Here is a 16,383-nt window from a genome sequence, read left to right on the forward strand (position 1 = left end):
TATGTTGGTAACCCCTTGTTATTGTCTAACAACACCTGTGCCAATATATCCTCCAAACACCGGCTTCCCTGGCATTATCACTTAAGTATCTATGAGTTGTTACTGTTAACTACAATACTCGCTACCGTGTAATTATTACACATGTTACACATGTATTACACATGTAATTACACTGTAATAAGGATCCCTTAAAAGGAAGATCAATGTGCAGGGGTACGAGGTAATTGAGATATGTGGCCTACATGAAAGCAGGGTAAAGTGACTAGGCATGGGGATAGATAATAATAAGAGTACAATAAAGAACAGAGTAGCAGAAGCATACGGTGAGTGTAAAATTGTGTGTATGTTTTGTGTGCACGTGTGTGTATGTGTGTTCGTGTTACAGGCAGAACATGAAAGTGAAGTGATGAGCGAAATGAGAGCCAATTTTCCGTAGTCCACCGCCGGTATCATTTTCTCACCGCGCGCAGAGAGTGGGAAGCATGAACGAACAGGATCTAGGGAAGGAGGCGGAACTTAAACGAGGCCCACAGCTCAGCTATACAGTAGATCATGTACAAATGCCGTTAATATCTCAATAGACAATTTTCTGTTAGGCTACTACGAGAGATAATTGAGTGCGCGCGATTACCGGAGAGCTTATACAGAGAAGAGACCTAGGAGTCAAGAAACAGAAGAGGAAAGTATCGAGATAAGGTAGATGTGTAAAATGTCTCATTAATCGCGGAATTCATTCGAAACCAGCGTGGCACTCGACTCARCTGGTAAGATTTTAGCATATTCCAGTGTTTCATATTCCTGTGATTTGTGAAATGTTCGAAAGTTTTGATCGATTGTTCCACAATTTACTAGCCAACATAATTAATACAAACTTTTTTTTTTACATCTTCAAAACTATAGCGCGAGAATTGCATTCATGAAATAAACCCAAGTGAGCGTCAACACATTGTTAAAGACAGTAAAACATTTTTTAATAACCATTCCTTATTCACATGAATGAACAATGCCTTGATATCATATGTACGATTTAATTTGTCTATTTATCCTTATTGTATTTATTTTGATCATCTTCATTTGCCGTGACGCGTAAATTTCACCACCATCTGCTTTCTTCGAAGGAGTCAATTGTAAGTTCATTTCATTGTTTGTAATTGGAAGACTACATAACACTCCCATTTTCATTTGATATAGCCACCTTTCACAATATCTTTTGTGCACTCCGTGTGTGATGACTCAAGTTTAATTGTCGGATAGCAAATGCTATGGTCCCTGATATTAACAAAATAGCACACTGTGAAAATAGAAAGACCCAAAACACCATGATTGTGTAATGGAACCATGAACAGTAGTGCACCTCTCCTGATATTTGGTGTTTGGAGGGGTGTTTGAATCTAAACCCAATGTATGTGTTGTGATACACAGAAAGTAAAAAAAAAACTGAATAGAAGTACTCTGAAACATCCAAAATGGTTCTTCAATCTGAATATTGTTGTTTTTAAGCCTTGTGAAAGTGAGTGTAAAAGGCAGGATCAAAACACAATATATGTTKTTTTTTTTATGTCAGACTGTGTCGCTCCTACAATCAAATGATTAAGAGATGCAAATGGTTTTTCGTCTAAATATTGATTGGCGATATGGAGAATGGAGAATTCTCTATTCTCTATGAAATCTCTATTCTCTATGGAGAATATTTTTGGGTGGAATTCCACCTTTTTCTATGCTTTATAGATTACAGTGGTGTAAAGTACTTAAGTAAAAATACTTTCAAGTACTAATTAAGGAGTTTTTTTGGTATCTGTACTTTACTTTACTATTTTTTATTTTTGMCAACTTTTACTTTTACTTCACTACATTCCTAAATAACATAATGAACTTTATACTCCATACATTTTCCCTGACACCTAAAAGTACTCGTTACATTTTGAATGCTTAGCAGGACAAGAAAATGGTCCAATTCACGCACTTATAAAGTCATCCCTACTGCCTCTGATCTGGCGGTCATCCATACTGCATCTAATCTGGAGGACTCACTAAACACAAATGCTTTGTTTGTAAATTATGCCTGAGTGTTGGAGTGTGCCCCTGGCTATCCGTAAATAAATCAAAAACTAGAAAATGGGGCAGTCCGGTTTGCTTAATATAAGGAATTTGAAATGATTTATATTTTTACTTTTGATACTTAAGTACATTTTATCAATTACATTTACTTTTGATACTTAAGTATATTTATAACCAAATACTTTTGACTTTTACTCAAGTAGTATTTTACTGAGTAACTTTCACTTTTACTCAAGTATAACAATTTTCCAACTTTTTCCACCACTGATAGATTAGGAACAGGAGGAGATGGAGAAGGAGCAGTGGCGTGTATTCATGGATGCCAAAAACATATAAAATAATTTACAGTGGCTTCGGAAAGTATTCAGACCCCTTGACTTTTTCCACATTTTGTTATCTTACAACCTTATTCTAAAATGTATGATTTTTTTTCTCCTCATCAATCAAGAAATCTTTGCAAATTTAAATAAAAAATGGAAATATCACATTTACATAAGTATTCAGACTCTTTACTCAGTACTTTGTTGAAATACCTTTGGCAGTGATTACAACCTTGAGTCTTCTTGGGTATGACGCTACAAGCTTGGCACACTTGTATTTGGGGAGTTTCTCCCATTCTTCTCTGCAGATCCTCTCAAGCTCTGTCAGGTTGGATGGGGAGCATTGGTGCACAGCTATTTTCAGGCCTCTCTCGAGATGTTCGATCGGGTTCAAGTCCGGGCTCTGACTGGACCACTCAAGGACATTCAGAGACTTGTCCCGAAGCCATTCCTGTGTTGTCTTGGCTATGTGCTTAGCACACGTTGTCCTGTTGGAAGGTGAACCTTCGCCTGGGTCTGAGGTCTTGAGAGGACTGGAGCAGATTTTCATCAAGGATCTCTCTGTACTTTTCTCCGTTCATCTTTCCCTCGATCTTGACTAGTCTCCCAGTCTTGCCGTTGAAAAACATCCCCGACACCATGATGCTGCCACCACCATACTTCACCATAGGGATAGTTCCAGGTTTCCTCCTGACATGACGCTTGACATTTAGGCCAAAGAGTTGAATCTTGGTTTCATCAGACCAGAGAATCTTGTTTCTCATGGTCTGAGAGTTTTTAGGTGCCTTTTGGCAAACTCTGAATGTATCTCACTAGAGAAAGCATCCGAGCCAGCGAAACAGCGCCCCTCTGTCTCTATGTGTAGACCATCTGTCTAATTCTGTCTGGTCAAAAACAGTATGACATTGTTGCTGCCGGTAGCATTTGGCCTTCCTTGATACACYSCCCCCCCCCCCCCCCCAACATTAATATCCAATCAGCGTTGAGCTAAACTGAGTGTGCTCAGTGGCAATGGAAACAAGTTTGAATTTGGCTTCAAACCAATCCCAGTACATCAAGCCAAACGTCATTGACAGAAAAAAACTTGAATTGTTGCATCTCGTTGTGTTGTTGTCCTCTGGTGGCTAGCTAGCTAAAATGGACCCTTTCCCAAATTGGCCATGGATGGATTTGGACTTGTGGTTTTAATGAATTATCCATACTGGCCAATGATTATAACAGCAGTTGTGATCCAACCACAAATTCCTACATTGTGCCTCTGGCCTGAGAGGATGGAAGTAGCTAGATGTAGACTAATGTCAACCAGCTGGCCAATTGTTGCACATGAAAGGAAGTTAGGGTAGTGAGCAAGCATTTTAGCCAGGTAGCCCAGGACAACAAAAACCTAAAGCGTGTACTGTATGACAGTCATAGACTTTTTCGGCAACATGAAAGAGAGGGGAGGGCATTGGAGTTCCTCTACAAGTAGGGTGAGTCAACATGTTTTCTACGCATACACACACACACACACACACACACAGAAATCAGTACCATGGGAAGCCACATCATATTTACCTTACATTGATTGGACTAAATTGTTTTTGGAATCTTTTAGTTGTCACTGTATTAGGCTAAGCATAGGTGATGTAATGATGTTCAAATGTTGACGTTGAAATGGTGCTAGTGGTGACAGCTCCTGATTTCTTTGCGAGTTGCGGTAATTCTCCGCTGTTCCAAATCAATAGTTGTTTAGTAGTCCGAATATGTCGGAAACATTAACTTGATTGACCATGCACCTTAAAGACCTGCATAGGACACAGAGAGAAAGAACCAATAGTTACTGACTGGACATTTTGTCCTGCTTTGGTGGAATTCTCGCCTCTGTTGCCTACATTCCTCTCTTGCGTTCTGTTTCACATATTTATTGACATGGGCTATAGCAAATAGGAACAGGCAAATTACTCGGAATGTCATTTGTGTGCTGCCCTGCAGTGCGCTGCGATACTCCGTTCTTTACTGCGTAGCACCAGTCAATTTCAAATAGGCTAAACCATCGTCTGTCACATAATAATGTCGTTACCACGATCACTGTCAATCATCGTCAATGGACGATGCCATCATAATATTGCCCTACCCTAGCATCCCGTGGTATTGTCATGAAGAAGGCAACAAGTAACCTAGAGACCATAAAACAGTGCATGCTGGACATCAAGCACATATCCCGAAATGAATGTGGTAATTGACACTAATGGTACACTAATGCTCGCGCCACTTAGGTTAGTTTGAGCACAGTCTGCCACGTGTCAAGTCTTCCTAATTACTGCCACTGAGATGACCATTGAAAGGTATTTTTTTTTACATAATCTGTTGATATGACATTTCAGTACATCTCAGTTTGGACCAGTAGATTTCCGTTGAAACTGACAAGTGTTTCTGGCCAGCTGGGGCACATATTTCCTTTGGTGGAGTTTGACTCTAGACCTGCATGATTTCCYGGGATAGGAGCTGGGGTGTGATGCTTTCGACTTTGGCCTTTATCTAAACACTACTAACCAACACGAGGGGCAGGGCCAGGGTTCATGAGGCTGGAGAACAGGGCAGATAAGCAGGGCCACGGTCAATGATCCCCCAGCTAGGGCATGACGGATTGGATTAGATCAGTGGTCGCCAACCTTTTCTGAGTCAAGATCATTTTCTGAGTCCAAAAGCAGGCCGCTCAGATTACATTTTTTTAACAGATTAAATTCAAAGAACATAAGCCTATGCAACATTAACCTATTAAAAACAGTTCTGTAGCAATGAGGTTTGTGCAGTAGGCTCAACCAGGTCACCCATTATACAAGTCAGTATTAGAAGTCCATCCAATTCTGAGGATATCGGGAAATGACTTGGAAATTGGCCACTAGGGGCAACACTGTTACATTGTTACATGTTACATTCAAGTAGGTTTTGGTTTTGCTAGAGTGTTGTGGATGTGGATGGGTGTAAGCATCTGCCTCTGGTGCAAAAGGTTGCATGTGTTTGAATCCAGCAATAGAAAGTTGTTTTTGAGATTTTTGTTTTAGCCTATCCCAAACGTTAACCCTTGCCTTAAAACTTCTTATGGCTGTGATCCCGTTAACAGGATCGATATGACAACAGCCAGTGAAAGTGCAGGGCGCCAAATTCAAACAACAGAAATCTCATAATTACAAATATTCAAACATACAAGTATCTTATACCATTTTAAAGGTAATCTTGTTGTTAATCCCACCACAGTGTCCGATTTCAAAAAGGCTTTACAGCGAAAGCACCACAAACGATTATGTTAGGTCACCGCCAAATCACAGAAAAACACAGCCATTTTTCCAGCCAAAGACAGGAGTCACAAAAAGCAGAAATAGAGATAAAATGAATCACTAACCTTTGTTGATCTTCATCAGATGACACTGATAGGACTTCATGTTACACAATACATGTATGTTTTGTTCGTTAAAGTTCATATTTATATAACAAAAATCTCAGTATACATTGGCGCGTTATGTTCAGTAGTTCCAAAACATCCGGTGATTTTGCAGAGAGCCACATCAATTTACAGAAATACTCATAATAAATGTTGATGAAAATACAAGTGTTATGCATGGAACTTTASATRMACTTCTCCTTAATGCAACCGCTGTGTCAGATTTCAAAAAAGCTTTACGGAAAAAGCAAACCATGCAATAATCTGAGGTCGGCGCTCAGAGCCCAAWCAAGACAAAAAGATATCCGCCATATTGTGCAGTCAACAGAAGTCAGAAATAACATTATAAATAWTCACTTACCTTTGATGATCTTCATCAGAATGCACTCCCAGGGATCCCAGTTCCACAATACATGTTTGATTTGTTCGATAATGTCCATCATTCATGTCCAAATAGCAACTTTTGTTAGCGCGTTTGGTAAACAAATCAAAACTCACGAAGCGCGTTCACTAGTTGCAGACGAAATGTCAAAAAGTTCCGTTACAGTCCGTAGAAACATGTCAAACGATGTATAGAATCAATCTTTAGGATGTTTTTGACATAAATCTTCAATAATGTTCCAACCGGAGAATTAATTGGCTTCAGAAAAAGCAAATGGAACGGGAGCTACCTCTCATGTGAATGCGCGTGACTAGCTCCTGGCACTCTGCCAGACCTCTGACTCAATCCCCTCTCATTCAGCCCCCCTTTACAGTAGAAGCATCAAACAAGTTTCTAAAGACGGTAGACATCTAGTGGAAGCCTTAGGAAGTGCAACATGACCAATATCCCATTGTATCTTCAATAGGGGCTGAGTTGAAAATTGACCAACCTCAGATTTCTCACTTACTGGTTGGATTTTTTCTCAGGTTTTTGACTGCCATATGAGTTCTGTTATACTCACAGATATCATTCAAACAGTTTTAGAAACTTCAGAGTGTTTTCTATCCAAATATACTAATAATATGCATATATTAGCAACTGGGATTGAGGAGCAGGCAGTTTACTCTGGGCACCTCTGGGCACCTTATTCATCCAAGCTACTCAATACTGCCCCCAGCCATAAGAAGTAACCATTTAGAGTTAATGCCTAACCTTAAGATTTTGGAGTTAATGCCTAAACTCCCCTTAAACACTTCAAAATTTGACGTTTGGAACAACTTCAAAATGTGACGTTTAAGAAACATGGATGAACATCTAATTCTGACCTGAGACTGTGAGAGCTTGTTGGTAGGCTATAGGCCCAATTCATTATCACACCATTTTGGCTATGCTTGAATTGCCCTGCCAATGTTGTTCTTCTCAGATAATGTAGAAATTATTTCCAAATTCTAGGTATATGATCACAGTGGTAATAGATCATTTGTTGTATTACTTGTGAGGCACAACTGAGTGAGCGTTATAATTAGCTTTTATTTTATTTTACTGGACTGATGGCCTGCATCTGATGGTCAGTCTGAGGGGAGGGAGGAAGGGAGAGAGCAGCATTGAGTCTGCATCGGTGAGGCTGTCTAACCTTCCCTCCGCTGTCCCTCCCTCCGCTGTGGAAAGGGGACACAGTCTTCCAGCTGATGGCGAAACTCAAGTCGCACTGCATTATTTCTGCCTCATGCACCAATTCATGTTGTTATTCATATGACCAGAGAAAGTGAAATATTCCTTGATATTAATAACAACGCAAGCTTATCGGAACACTTTGCTGTACTCATTCAGTGCTGGTTGTAGTGTGAGTGGAAGTAGGGAGAACAAGCATTTTATGGCTTATAAAATTGTTGAACAAAGTGTTGACAGTGTTTAATAACAACTTAAACATGAACTTACTTATAAAAACAGCAGCTCTTTGTTGTATTCATTGAGTCTCTGTCAAGTCAAGGTTTTAAATGTTTTGAAATCTCACAGTATCAATTTTGCTGTGCGCTCAAGGCTTCTTTTTACAGCCTATGGCTCGGGAAAACTGTGCAGACACGGTGGTCTGAGCTATCTGATTGCCCAGCGGTAGGCCTATAGGTKCACTTGATTTGCTCTCTGGGCCTGCCGGGTTTGCAGAGTTATACCTTCAGACACATGAAATGGTTAAAAATGGAAACACTTTGTCATCCCGGTGCTAGGGTAGCTGAATCAAGTGCACCTACCGCCAACAGCACTAAAAGGAAAAAATAATAATACAGAATTGTTTGATGATCGACTAGGAATGCCTCGCGATCGACCGGTTGGTGACCACTGGAGTAGATGATTGGTTGACCTGGCTCAGTATTCAAGATGTGATTGGTGGGTGGCTGGGGACCAGACTGGATGGGAAAGGGGCCCAGCTGTGCTCTCCTGTCAGTCTTGAAGTGAAAAGCCCTGTGAATAGTTCTGTTTGAGCCAAGCATCCGGCTCCGTTAAAGTGGAGTTTATTCTTATCCCAATCCTTTCTCTATCTGGGCCAGACAGGCCCCCTTCAGATCTGACCTTGTCACATTCTGTATTAACATACACTTCCGTTCAAAAGTTTGGGGTCACTTAGAAATGTCCTTGTTTTTGAAAGAAAAGCACATGTTTTGTCCATTAAAATAACATCAAATTGATCAKAAATACAGTGTAGACATTGTTAATGTTGTAAATGACTATTGTAGCTGGAAACGGCTGATTTTTAATGGAATATCTACATAAGCGTACAGAGGCCCATTATCAGCAACCATCACTCCTGTGTTCCAATGGTACGTTGTGTTAGCTAATCCAAGTTTATAATTTTAAAAGGCTAATTGACCATTAGAAAACCCTTTTGCAATTAAGTTAGCATAGCTGAAAACTGTTGTTCTGGTTAAAGAAGCAATAAAACTGGCCTTCTTTAGACTAGTTGAGTATCTGGAACATCAGCATTTGTGGGTTCGATTACAGGCTCAAAATGGCTAGAAATAAAGAACTTTCTTCTGAAACTCGTCAGTCTATTCTTGTTCTGAGAAATTAAGGCTATTCCATGCGAGAAATTGCCAAGAAACTGAAGATCTTGTACAACGCTGTGTACTACTCCCTTCACAGAACAGCACAAACTGGCACTAACCAGAATAGAAAGAGGAGTGGGAGGCCCCGGTGCACAACTGAGCAAGAGGACAAGTACATTAGAGTGTCTAGTTTGAGAAACAGATGCCTAACAAGTCTTCAACTGGCAGCTTCATTAAAAGGTACCCGCAAAACACTAGTCTCAACGTCAACAGTGAAGAGGCGACTCCGGGATGCTGGCCTTCTAGGCAAAGTTGCAAAGAAAAAGCCATATCTCAGACTGGCCAATAAAAATAAAAGATTAAGATGGGTAAAAGAATACAGACACTGAACAGAGGAACATTGGAAAAAAGTGTTATGGACAGRCGAATCTAAGTTTGAGGTGTTCGGATCACAAAGAAGAACATTCGTGAGACGCAGAAAAAATGAAAAGATGCTGGAGGAGTGCTTGACGCCATCTGTCAAGCAWGGTGGAKGCAWTGTGATGGTCTGGGGGTGCTTTGGTGGTGGTAAAGTGGGAGCTTTGTACAGGGTAAAAGGGATCTTGAAGAAGGAAGGCTATCACTCCATTTTGCAACGCCATGCCATACCCTGTGAACGGCACTTAATTGAAGCCAATTTCTTCCTACAACAGGACAATGACCCAAAGCACAGCTCCGAACTATGCAATAACTATCTAGGGAAGAAGCTGTCAGCTGGTATTCTGTCTATAATGGAGTGGCCAGCACGGTCACTGGATCTCAACCCTATTGAGCTGTTGTGGGAGCAGCTTGACCGTATAATACTTAKAAGGGCCCATCAAGCCAATCCAACTTGTGGGAGGTGCTTCAGGAAGCATGGGGGAAATCTCTTCAGATTACCTCAACAAGTTGACAATTAAAATACCAAAGGTCAGCAAGGCTGTCATTGCTGCAAATGGAGGATTCTTTGACGAAGCAAAGTTTGAAGGACACAATTATTATAAAATTGTTATTTATAACCTTGTCAACGTCTTGACTATATTTCCTATTCATTTTGCAACTCATTTCATGTATGTTTTTGTGGAAAACAAGGACATTTCTAAGTGACCCCAAACTTTGAACGGTAATGTAGTTCAACTCACAGGACAGTCTTTGTTGATGTTTTTAATGTATTGTTCCAGCCACTTATAGGGTCACTATACAGTATTTTTTCTAGGTAGGCTAGATGAGAACAAGTTCTCATTTACAACTGCGACCTGGCCAAGATAAAGCAAAGCAGTGCGACACAAACAACAACACAGAGTTACACATGGAATAAACAAACATACAGTCAATAACAAAATAGAAAAAGTCTATATACAGTGTGTGCAAATGAGGTAAGATAAGGGAGGTAAGGAAATAAATAGGCCATAGTGGCGAAATAATTACAATATAGCTGTCACGTTCCTGACCTGTTTTCTCTTGTTTTGTATGTGTTTATTGGTCAGGGCGTGAGCGGGGTGGGCATTTCTATGTGTTGTGTTTCTATGTTGGGTTAAAGGGTTGCCTGGTATGGCTCTCAATTAGAGGCAGGTGTTTGGCATTTCCTCTGATTGAGAGTCATATTAAGGTAGGTTGTTCTCACTGTTTGTTGGTGGGTGATTGTCTCCTGTGTCTTTCGTGTCTGTGTACCACACGGGACTGTCTTGGCTGTTCGTTCGTTTGATGTAGTCTGTTCCTGTTCGTGAGTTCTGCGTGTAGTTATGTAAGTTCCATGTTCAGGTCTGTCTACGTCGTGTTTGTTATTTTGTAATTTCCAAGTGTTTTCGTATTTCGTCTTCGTGTTTCAATAAATATCATTTATGTCTAATTACCTCGCTGCGTATTGGTCCACCGATCCTTCTCTCCTCTCCTCGTCCGAGGAAGAGGAGGAAGACGACAGCCGTAACAATAACAATATTGAAATGGCTGCTGGTGTTTGACTGGAGTTGTACTGTAATGACCTGTTGAGGTTTCCATCCCAGAATATCACAAACGATACCATGGAATGCCATAGCCAAAGGAATGCCAAAGGAAGAAATGCTGATAGTTATGACTGTATAATTCTCGTTACAGGACTGTAGTACTGCTATTTTGCTATTTTGCTAAGATCATCATGATCTTCCATGGTGAAAAACKAACAAGATAACTGCTGATGTATCAAGCAGCTCTAAAGATCCTTACTGGAGACTCACAGAGACACTCACTTTCTTTTCCTGGCTGCTGCTGTACAATAAATTCTGATGTACAGGTAACTGCCAGAATAAAGAAAACACTTGAGTAAATGAGGTATACAAAGTATATTGAAAGCAGGTGCTTCCATACCGGTGTTGTTCCTGAGTTAATTAAGCAATTTAMACAGTGGCATGTATTCATTGATGCCAAGGGAAGCCAGGCTTCCCAAAATATTCCGTCAATTCTCAAGTGTCTGAATCTGACCGGAGAAATCATCCAAGCGAGGGAAACAGCGCCCCTCTCTCTCAGTATGTGTAGCCCATGTATCGGATTCTGTCTGGACCAATAGATTATAACATGTTGCCGCCGTAGCATTTGATTGATGCCAGCAAGCATTTGGTCTCCCTTGATAAAAAAATATATAAAAGAATTAGGCAACTGGGTTGCCCTGCTGTAGCAAATGCCTCCAAGGGAGGCCAGTTTGGATTTGGCTTCACACCAATCAAATAAATTCTTACGCAAAAAGTCATTTTCAGAGAAACGTGTCTGTTTCTGGTCTGCTTGTGTTGATGTCCTGCAGTAGCTAGCTTGCTAAATCTGCCCTTTTTTAAGCCATGGATGGAGATGGGGATTTGTACTTGTGGTTTTGACTTAATTCTCTTTACAGGCCAATGATTATGACGTCAATTAAGATCTAACCATAAATTAATGTATTGTGCCACTGGCCTGAGACGATTGAAGTTTAGTATGTAGCCTAGATGTAGCCTAGTACTCTCACGTTAACTAGCTAGCTAACTTAGCGGGTTCATTGTTACCCATGCAAGGAAGTTAGGCTAGCAAGCATTTTAGCTAGGTAGCCTATAATTTAACACAAAAAAAGTGTACTGAATGAGCCATTGACCGTTTTGCCAACATGAAAGAGAGGAGCATGGCATTGGCATTCAACTAGTCTACAAGTAGCGTGAGTTAATAAAAATATTTACTTGCGCATGCACACACATACAGACAGAAATCCTTGCCATGGACAGACACATAATATTTAGCGCAATTGATTGGACACATTTTTTGTATCTTTAAATTTGTTTTCAATATATTAAACAAAGCATATAGCCTTGTTTATTTGATGTTTAAAGGTTTAAGTTGAAATGTTGCTGGAATTGCTGGAATTGTTGTCTTTGTGTTGACTTGCGGTACCTCTGTGGTTCTAAATCAGCAGTTGTTTAGTAAACTGTCAAACGGTAACTTGCTTGACCATACTGCAGGTGATATAACTGTTTGTTACGTGCAATATTTGCTTTGTGGGCTTCACCGGACAGATGTTGCTCTCCGGTTTTGTGATGAAACAAACGTATGTGTAGTTGACTTTATCCCGCCACTGTGTCACTGTTGTCTTTTTGTTGTCACGGCCTTATTGTATATCACGGTGGCGTATGAACCAATGGGCTATAGAGCAAACAAATATCACAACATACTGTAGGTTGTAATATGGCTTTTTTACTGGCTTGGCTTCCTCAGTGATTTTACCCACACACCGCTACTGAATTTACATCCCATTAACATGCTTAGGGTAATGTATAAAAATGCTGGCCAGGCCATTGTTTTGTCTACCATGGCTCAAATCAAATGTTATTTGTCACATGCTTCATTATCAACAGGTGTAGACTAACAGTGAAGTGATTACTTACGGGTCCTTTTCCAACAATGCAGAGTAAAAGAAAATATACAAAAATGCAAATATAAAATAGAAATAGTGACACGGGGAATAAATAACAATAACAAATAAAAATACCATGGCTATATACAGAGAGTTCCAGTACCGAGTAACAGCTTCTACCCCAGTACCGGGGGTAGAAGCTGTTCAGGGTCCTGTTGGTTCAAGGTTTGGTGCACTGGTACCGCTTGCCGTGCGGTAGCAGAGAGAACAGTCTATGGCTTGGGTGGCTGAAGTGTGTCAATTCTTTGGATGACAATGCCCCGAGTGGTCACTGAATTGTTTGCTGAGCATGAAAACGATGTAAACCATCTGCCATGGCCGTCTCAGTCATCAGATCTTAACCCAATTGAACGCTTATGGGAGATTCTGGAGCGGCTGCCTGAGGCAGCGTTTTCCACCACCATCAACAAAACACCAAATGATGGAATTTCTCATTGAAGAATGGTGTTGCATCCTTCCAATAGAGTTCCAAACACTTGTAGAATCTATGCCAAGGTGCATTGAAGCTGTTCTGGCCCGTGGTGGCCCAATGCAATATTAAGACACTTTATGTTGGTGTTTCCCTTATTTTGTCAGTTACCGGTATCTGTTCATTAAAACACAACAACCACTGTAATGGATGCAGGTGTTTATTCTGACAGGGGCTTTGAATAAGGGGAGTAAATCAGAGTGTTGCGCAGTGAAAAGTCAATGTGAAATGTGAATTATTATGTGGGTTGATACATTTTTCGTAAGGGAAAAACAAGTCCAACATTTCAAATTACAAACTTCGGAAGCCATTTTAAATATACTACAAGTTTTAGATTTCCTGCAACAGGGTGATCAAATTAAGATCCTACATCTGTAGTTTGTAGTGATGGGAACTTCAGTTAAAATAAATAATATTTTGACTAATTTCATTCATTAGAGTCAGTAATGCCCAGAGCACTCAGGACCCCCCTACCGGTGAACGATGAACTAGCCTCTCGTTCACATGTCGTTCACCATATGGGACTTATTTAAGCTGTCATTTGTGATAGACTCGTAAACGTGTGCTTTAAACAATGTACAAGTGTTCATTGCTAGGCATACAAATACGATTATTTCTTAATAGATTTCAAACGACAGACCCTGGTTCGACCCCGGGCTGTATCACAACCGGCCGTGATCAGTCCGTAGGGTGGCGTACAATTGGCCCAGCGTCGTCCTGGTTAGGGTTTGGCTGGTGTAGGCCGTCATTGTAAATAAGAATTTGTTCTTAACTGATTTGTCTAGTTAAATAAAGGTTAAATAAAGAATGACAAAATAAACAAGGTCTAGTTGTGGCCACAATTGAACTAAATTGTGAGCGACTGTTGACGGAATACATTGCTTGACTGCCGCGAGGCTGATAAGCAAAGTTGTTCGCGAACTACAGCCCCCAAAACGATTTGTTCTCGACTTTGTTGAGCAGAGGCTGTGTATGTTTTGATTCTACAAAGCTGTGTCCATCATAACATTCAATTGGCAATTCATTTGATTTATTCTTGCAACATGTGATCAATTATCAGTTCTAAACATGTATTTTTCTTCTTTATGCTCATGATCTATTTCCCTGCACGCATATTACAGACAGTTGGCACTTGGTGGTTGGATCATGTCTCTGGATCCGCTGAGCCTGGAGGAGCATGATTAATCCTGCTGTAGGACTCATTGCGGCCAGCACTAGCAGGTCAAATGAACGACTAAATTCAACGAGTCCGTCAGAAAAATAAATCATAACTCTCCAGTCAGTAAGGAGTCTTTCATAAAGAATGAATCGTTCGCAAACTGCACATCACTAGTAGCTTGTGAAGTCACAAGTGTAAGCAGAGCCAATGGAGCCATCCTGACCTGGGCTCAGACCCAAAGTTGTGCCTCAAGTGTCAGGAGAAGCGAAGTAGCGCCTGGAGCCTAATTGCAAAGTGGCTCTGTGGCTAACACTCTGTTACCAGGCTGTTACCAGGCTGTTACTTAGAGCAATGTTCCCTCTATGTAACCTCTATAATGAAGTCAGCTCGGGAGGTTTATTTCCTTCATAAGAATTCTCAGCTGGGTATGTGTTTATTTCAGTGCCACTGACATTTTATTTTGCGTACCTGTCCTTTCATGTAGGTTGATTACTCACTTTGCAGTAAGTTGACATTTCGCCCCTGTTGCTTCCAAGAACAATGTTTCAATGTTTTCCTCACGACTCCCTCGGGCTGAGGGATTTTCTTGTGCCTGCGAAATTGGTTTTGGCTCTATGTCCAAACCAGACCATTGAGGAGAGGGGGAGTTTGCATCACTAAATGTTTTGCGTTGGCTTTGCTTCACCAGGTTTGGAAAGAAAGGGGTTAATTTGCGTAAAACCATTTTCACGTGTTTTGTTTTTACCGTGTTTGAAAATGCTTTGGTTGCTCTGTGTCTGCTTGGTTTCTGAGGTTGAATAAATTCAGTTGTGCAACTGACTAGGCATCCCTATTCTAGGGATAGTCTAGTCTTATGACGCTCTGCCTTTTCTAAACCTACTGCGGGTAGACTTCACGTTCTATACAGTGTGCTGTCACAGAGCTTTAGCCATTAGGGGGTGTGTCATTACACCATTCTATCTAATGGTCTATGGAAAGTATCATGGTTTTCCATTACAGTGGGACCACTGTGTTACATATCAAATATCACCGCGGCTTCAGTGCATTTCAATGGTTTCCAGCAAGCTATAACGATTGTCGCCTGACGTGGCTGAATTTGATGAGATGTGGTGTAACTGAGTGGAACAGCTGCACTTGAGATTATCAGCTCTATATCTCAACGTGGACTGACTGCTCATGGCACAGAGGCACCCCGTTCCCGCCGGCTCTGTCGCTAGATTCAGTCCACTTTGCCGTGCTCTCTGTGTATGTATCCCCATGCACACTTCTTTGGGTTCTCTCAGCCCCTGGTACTGTGAGAACGGGATGGAGGATCAAAGATGAAATGGTGGTCAAAACGTCCACGGCACTTTTATTTTGTGGGAAAACATTTCTGTTCCACTCTTTCTTAATTACAAGGTAACAAACTAGTGAACAACTATGAACAACAAGATTATATTGTGGCCAATAGTAATGAATGGTAACTAATGTATTGTCATTTTGGGGTCATTTTTAATATAATATGTAAACACTTTTACAAGCATATTCTATTCTTATTTACAATAAAAATGATTGAACATGTATTTCAATATGATTGAAATAGGCTTATAGCCTACTGCCCTTAAACTCAACACTGGACCTTGAAGCCAGTTCCACTGCATTTTTTCATTGTTCCCCTCTAATCAGAGACTGATTTAGACCTGGGACACCAGGTGTGCAATTAATTATCAGATAGAACAGAAAACCAGCAGGCTCTGGACCTCATAGGGTAAGAGTTGAGTACCCCTGGCCTACTGTTTATATTTTAATGCAGTCATCTCGGTTTTTATTTGAAGCATATTGTTATATGTCACTTGTTTCTATCAAGTGCAAAGACATTGGAAACTTATTTTGTACTGAAGTTATCGGCGGTCACAGAGAGATTCTATGTATAGCGGAGATCTTCTATTTTTGTTCAGTGTACATACAGTACCAGTTAAAAGTTTGGACACACCTACTCATTCAAGGGTTTTTCTTTATTTTTACTATTTTCTACATTGTAGGATAATAGTGAAGACATCAAAATTACGAAATAACACAAATGGAATC

General features: G+C 40.5%; 1 protein-coding gene across 2 annotated transcripts in view; it reads left to right on the top strand.

Moving 5' to 3' along the window:
• The first annotated feature begins 553 nt into the window (after window positions 1-553).
• slc38a3b (solute carrier family 38 member 3b) overlaps window positions 554-16,383 on the top strand; it is a 60,256-nt gene continuing 44,426 nt past the window's right edge. Inside the window, exon 1 of one of the 2 annotated variants that reach the window (XM_023996009.2) lies at window positions 554-764. The gene's annotated coding sequence lies outside the window, so the exon portion shown is untranslated. The remainder of the gene's footprint in view (window positions 765-16,383) is intronic. The other variant, XM_023996008.2, reaches the window with a different exon arrangement.

Source organism: Salvelinus sp. IW2-2015, linkage group LG11 (genome assembly GCF_002910315.2).
Source record: "Salvelinus sp. IW2-2015 linkage group LG11, ASM291031v2, whole genome shotgun sequence".
NCBI lineage: Eukaryota > Metazoa > Chordata > Actinopteri > Salmoniformes > Salmonidae > Salvelinus > Salvelinus sp. IW2-2015.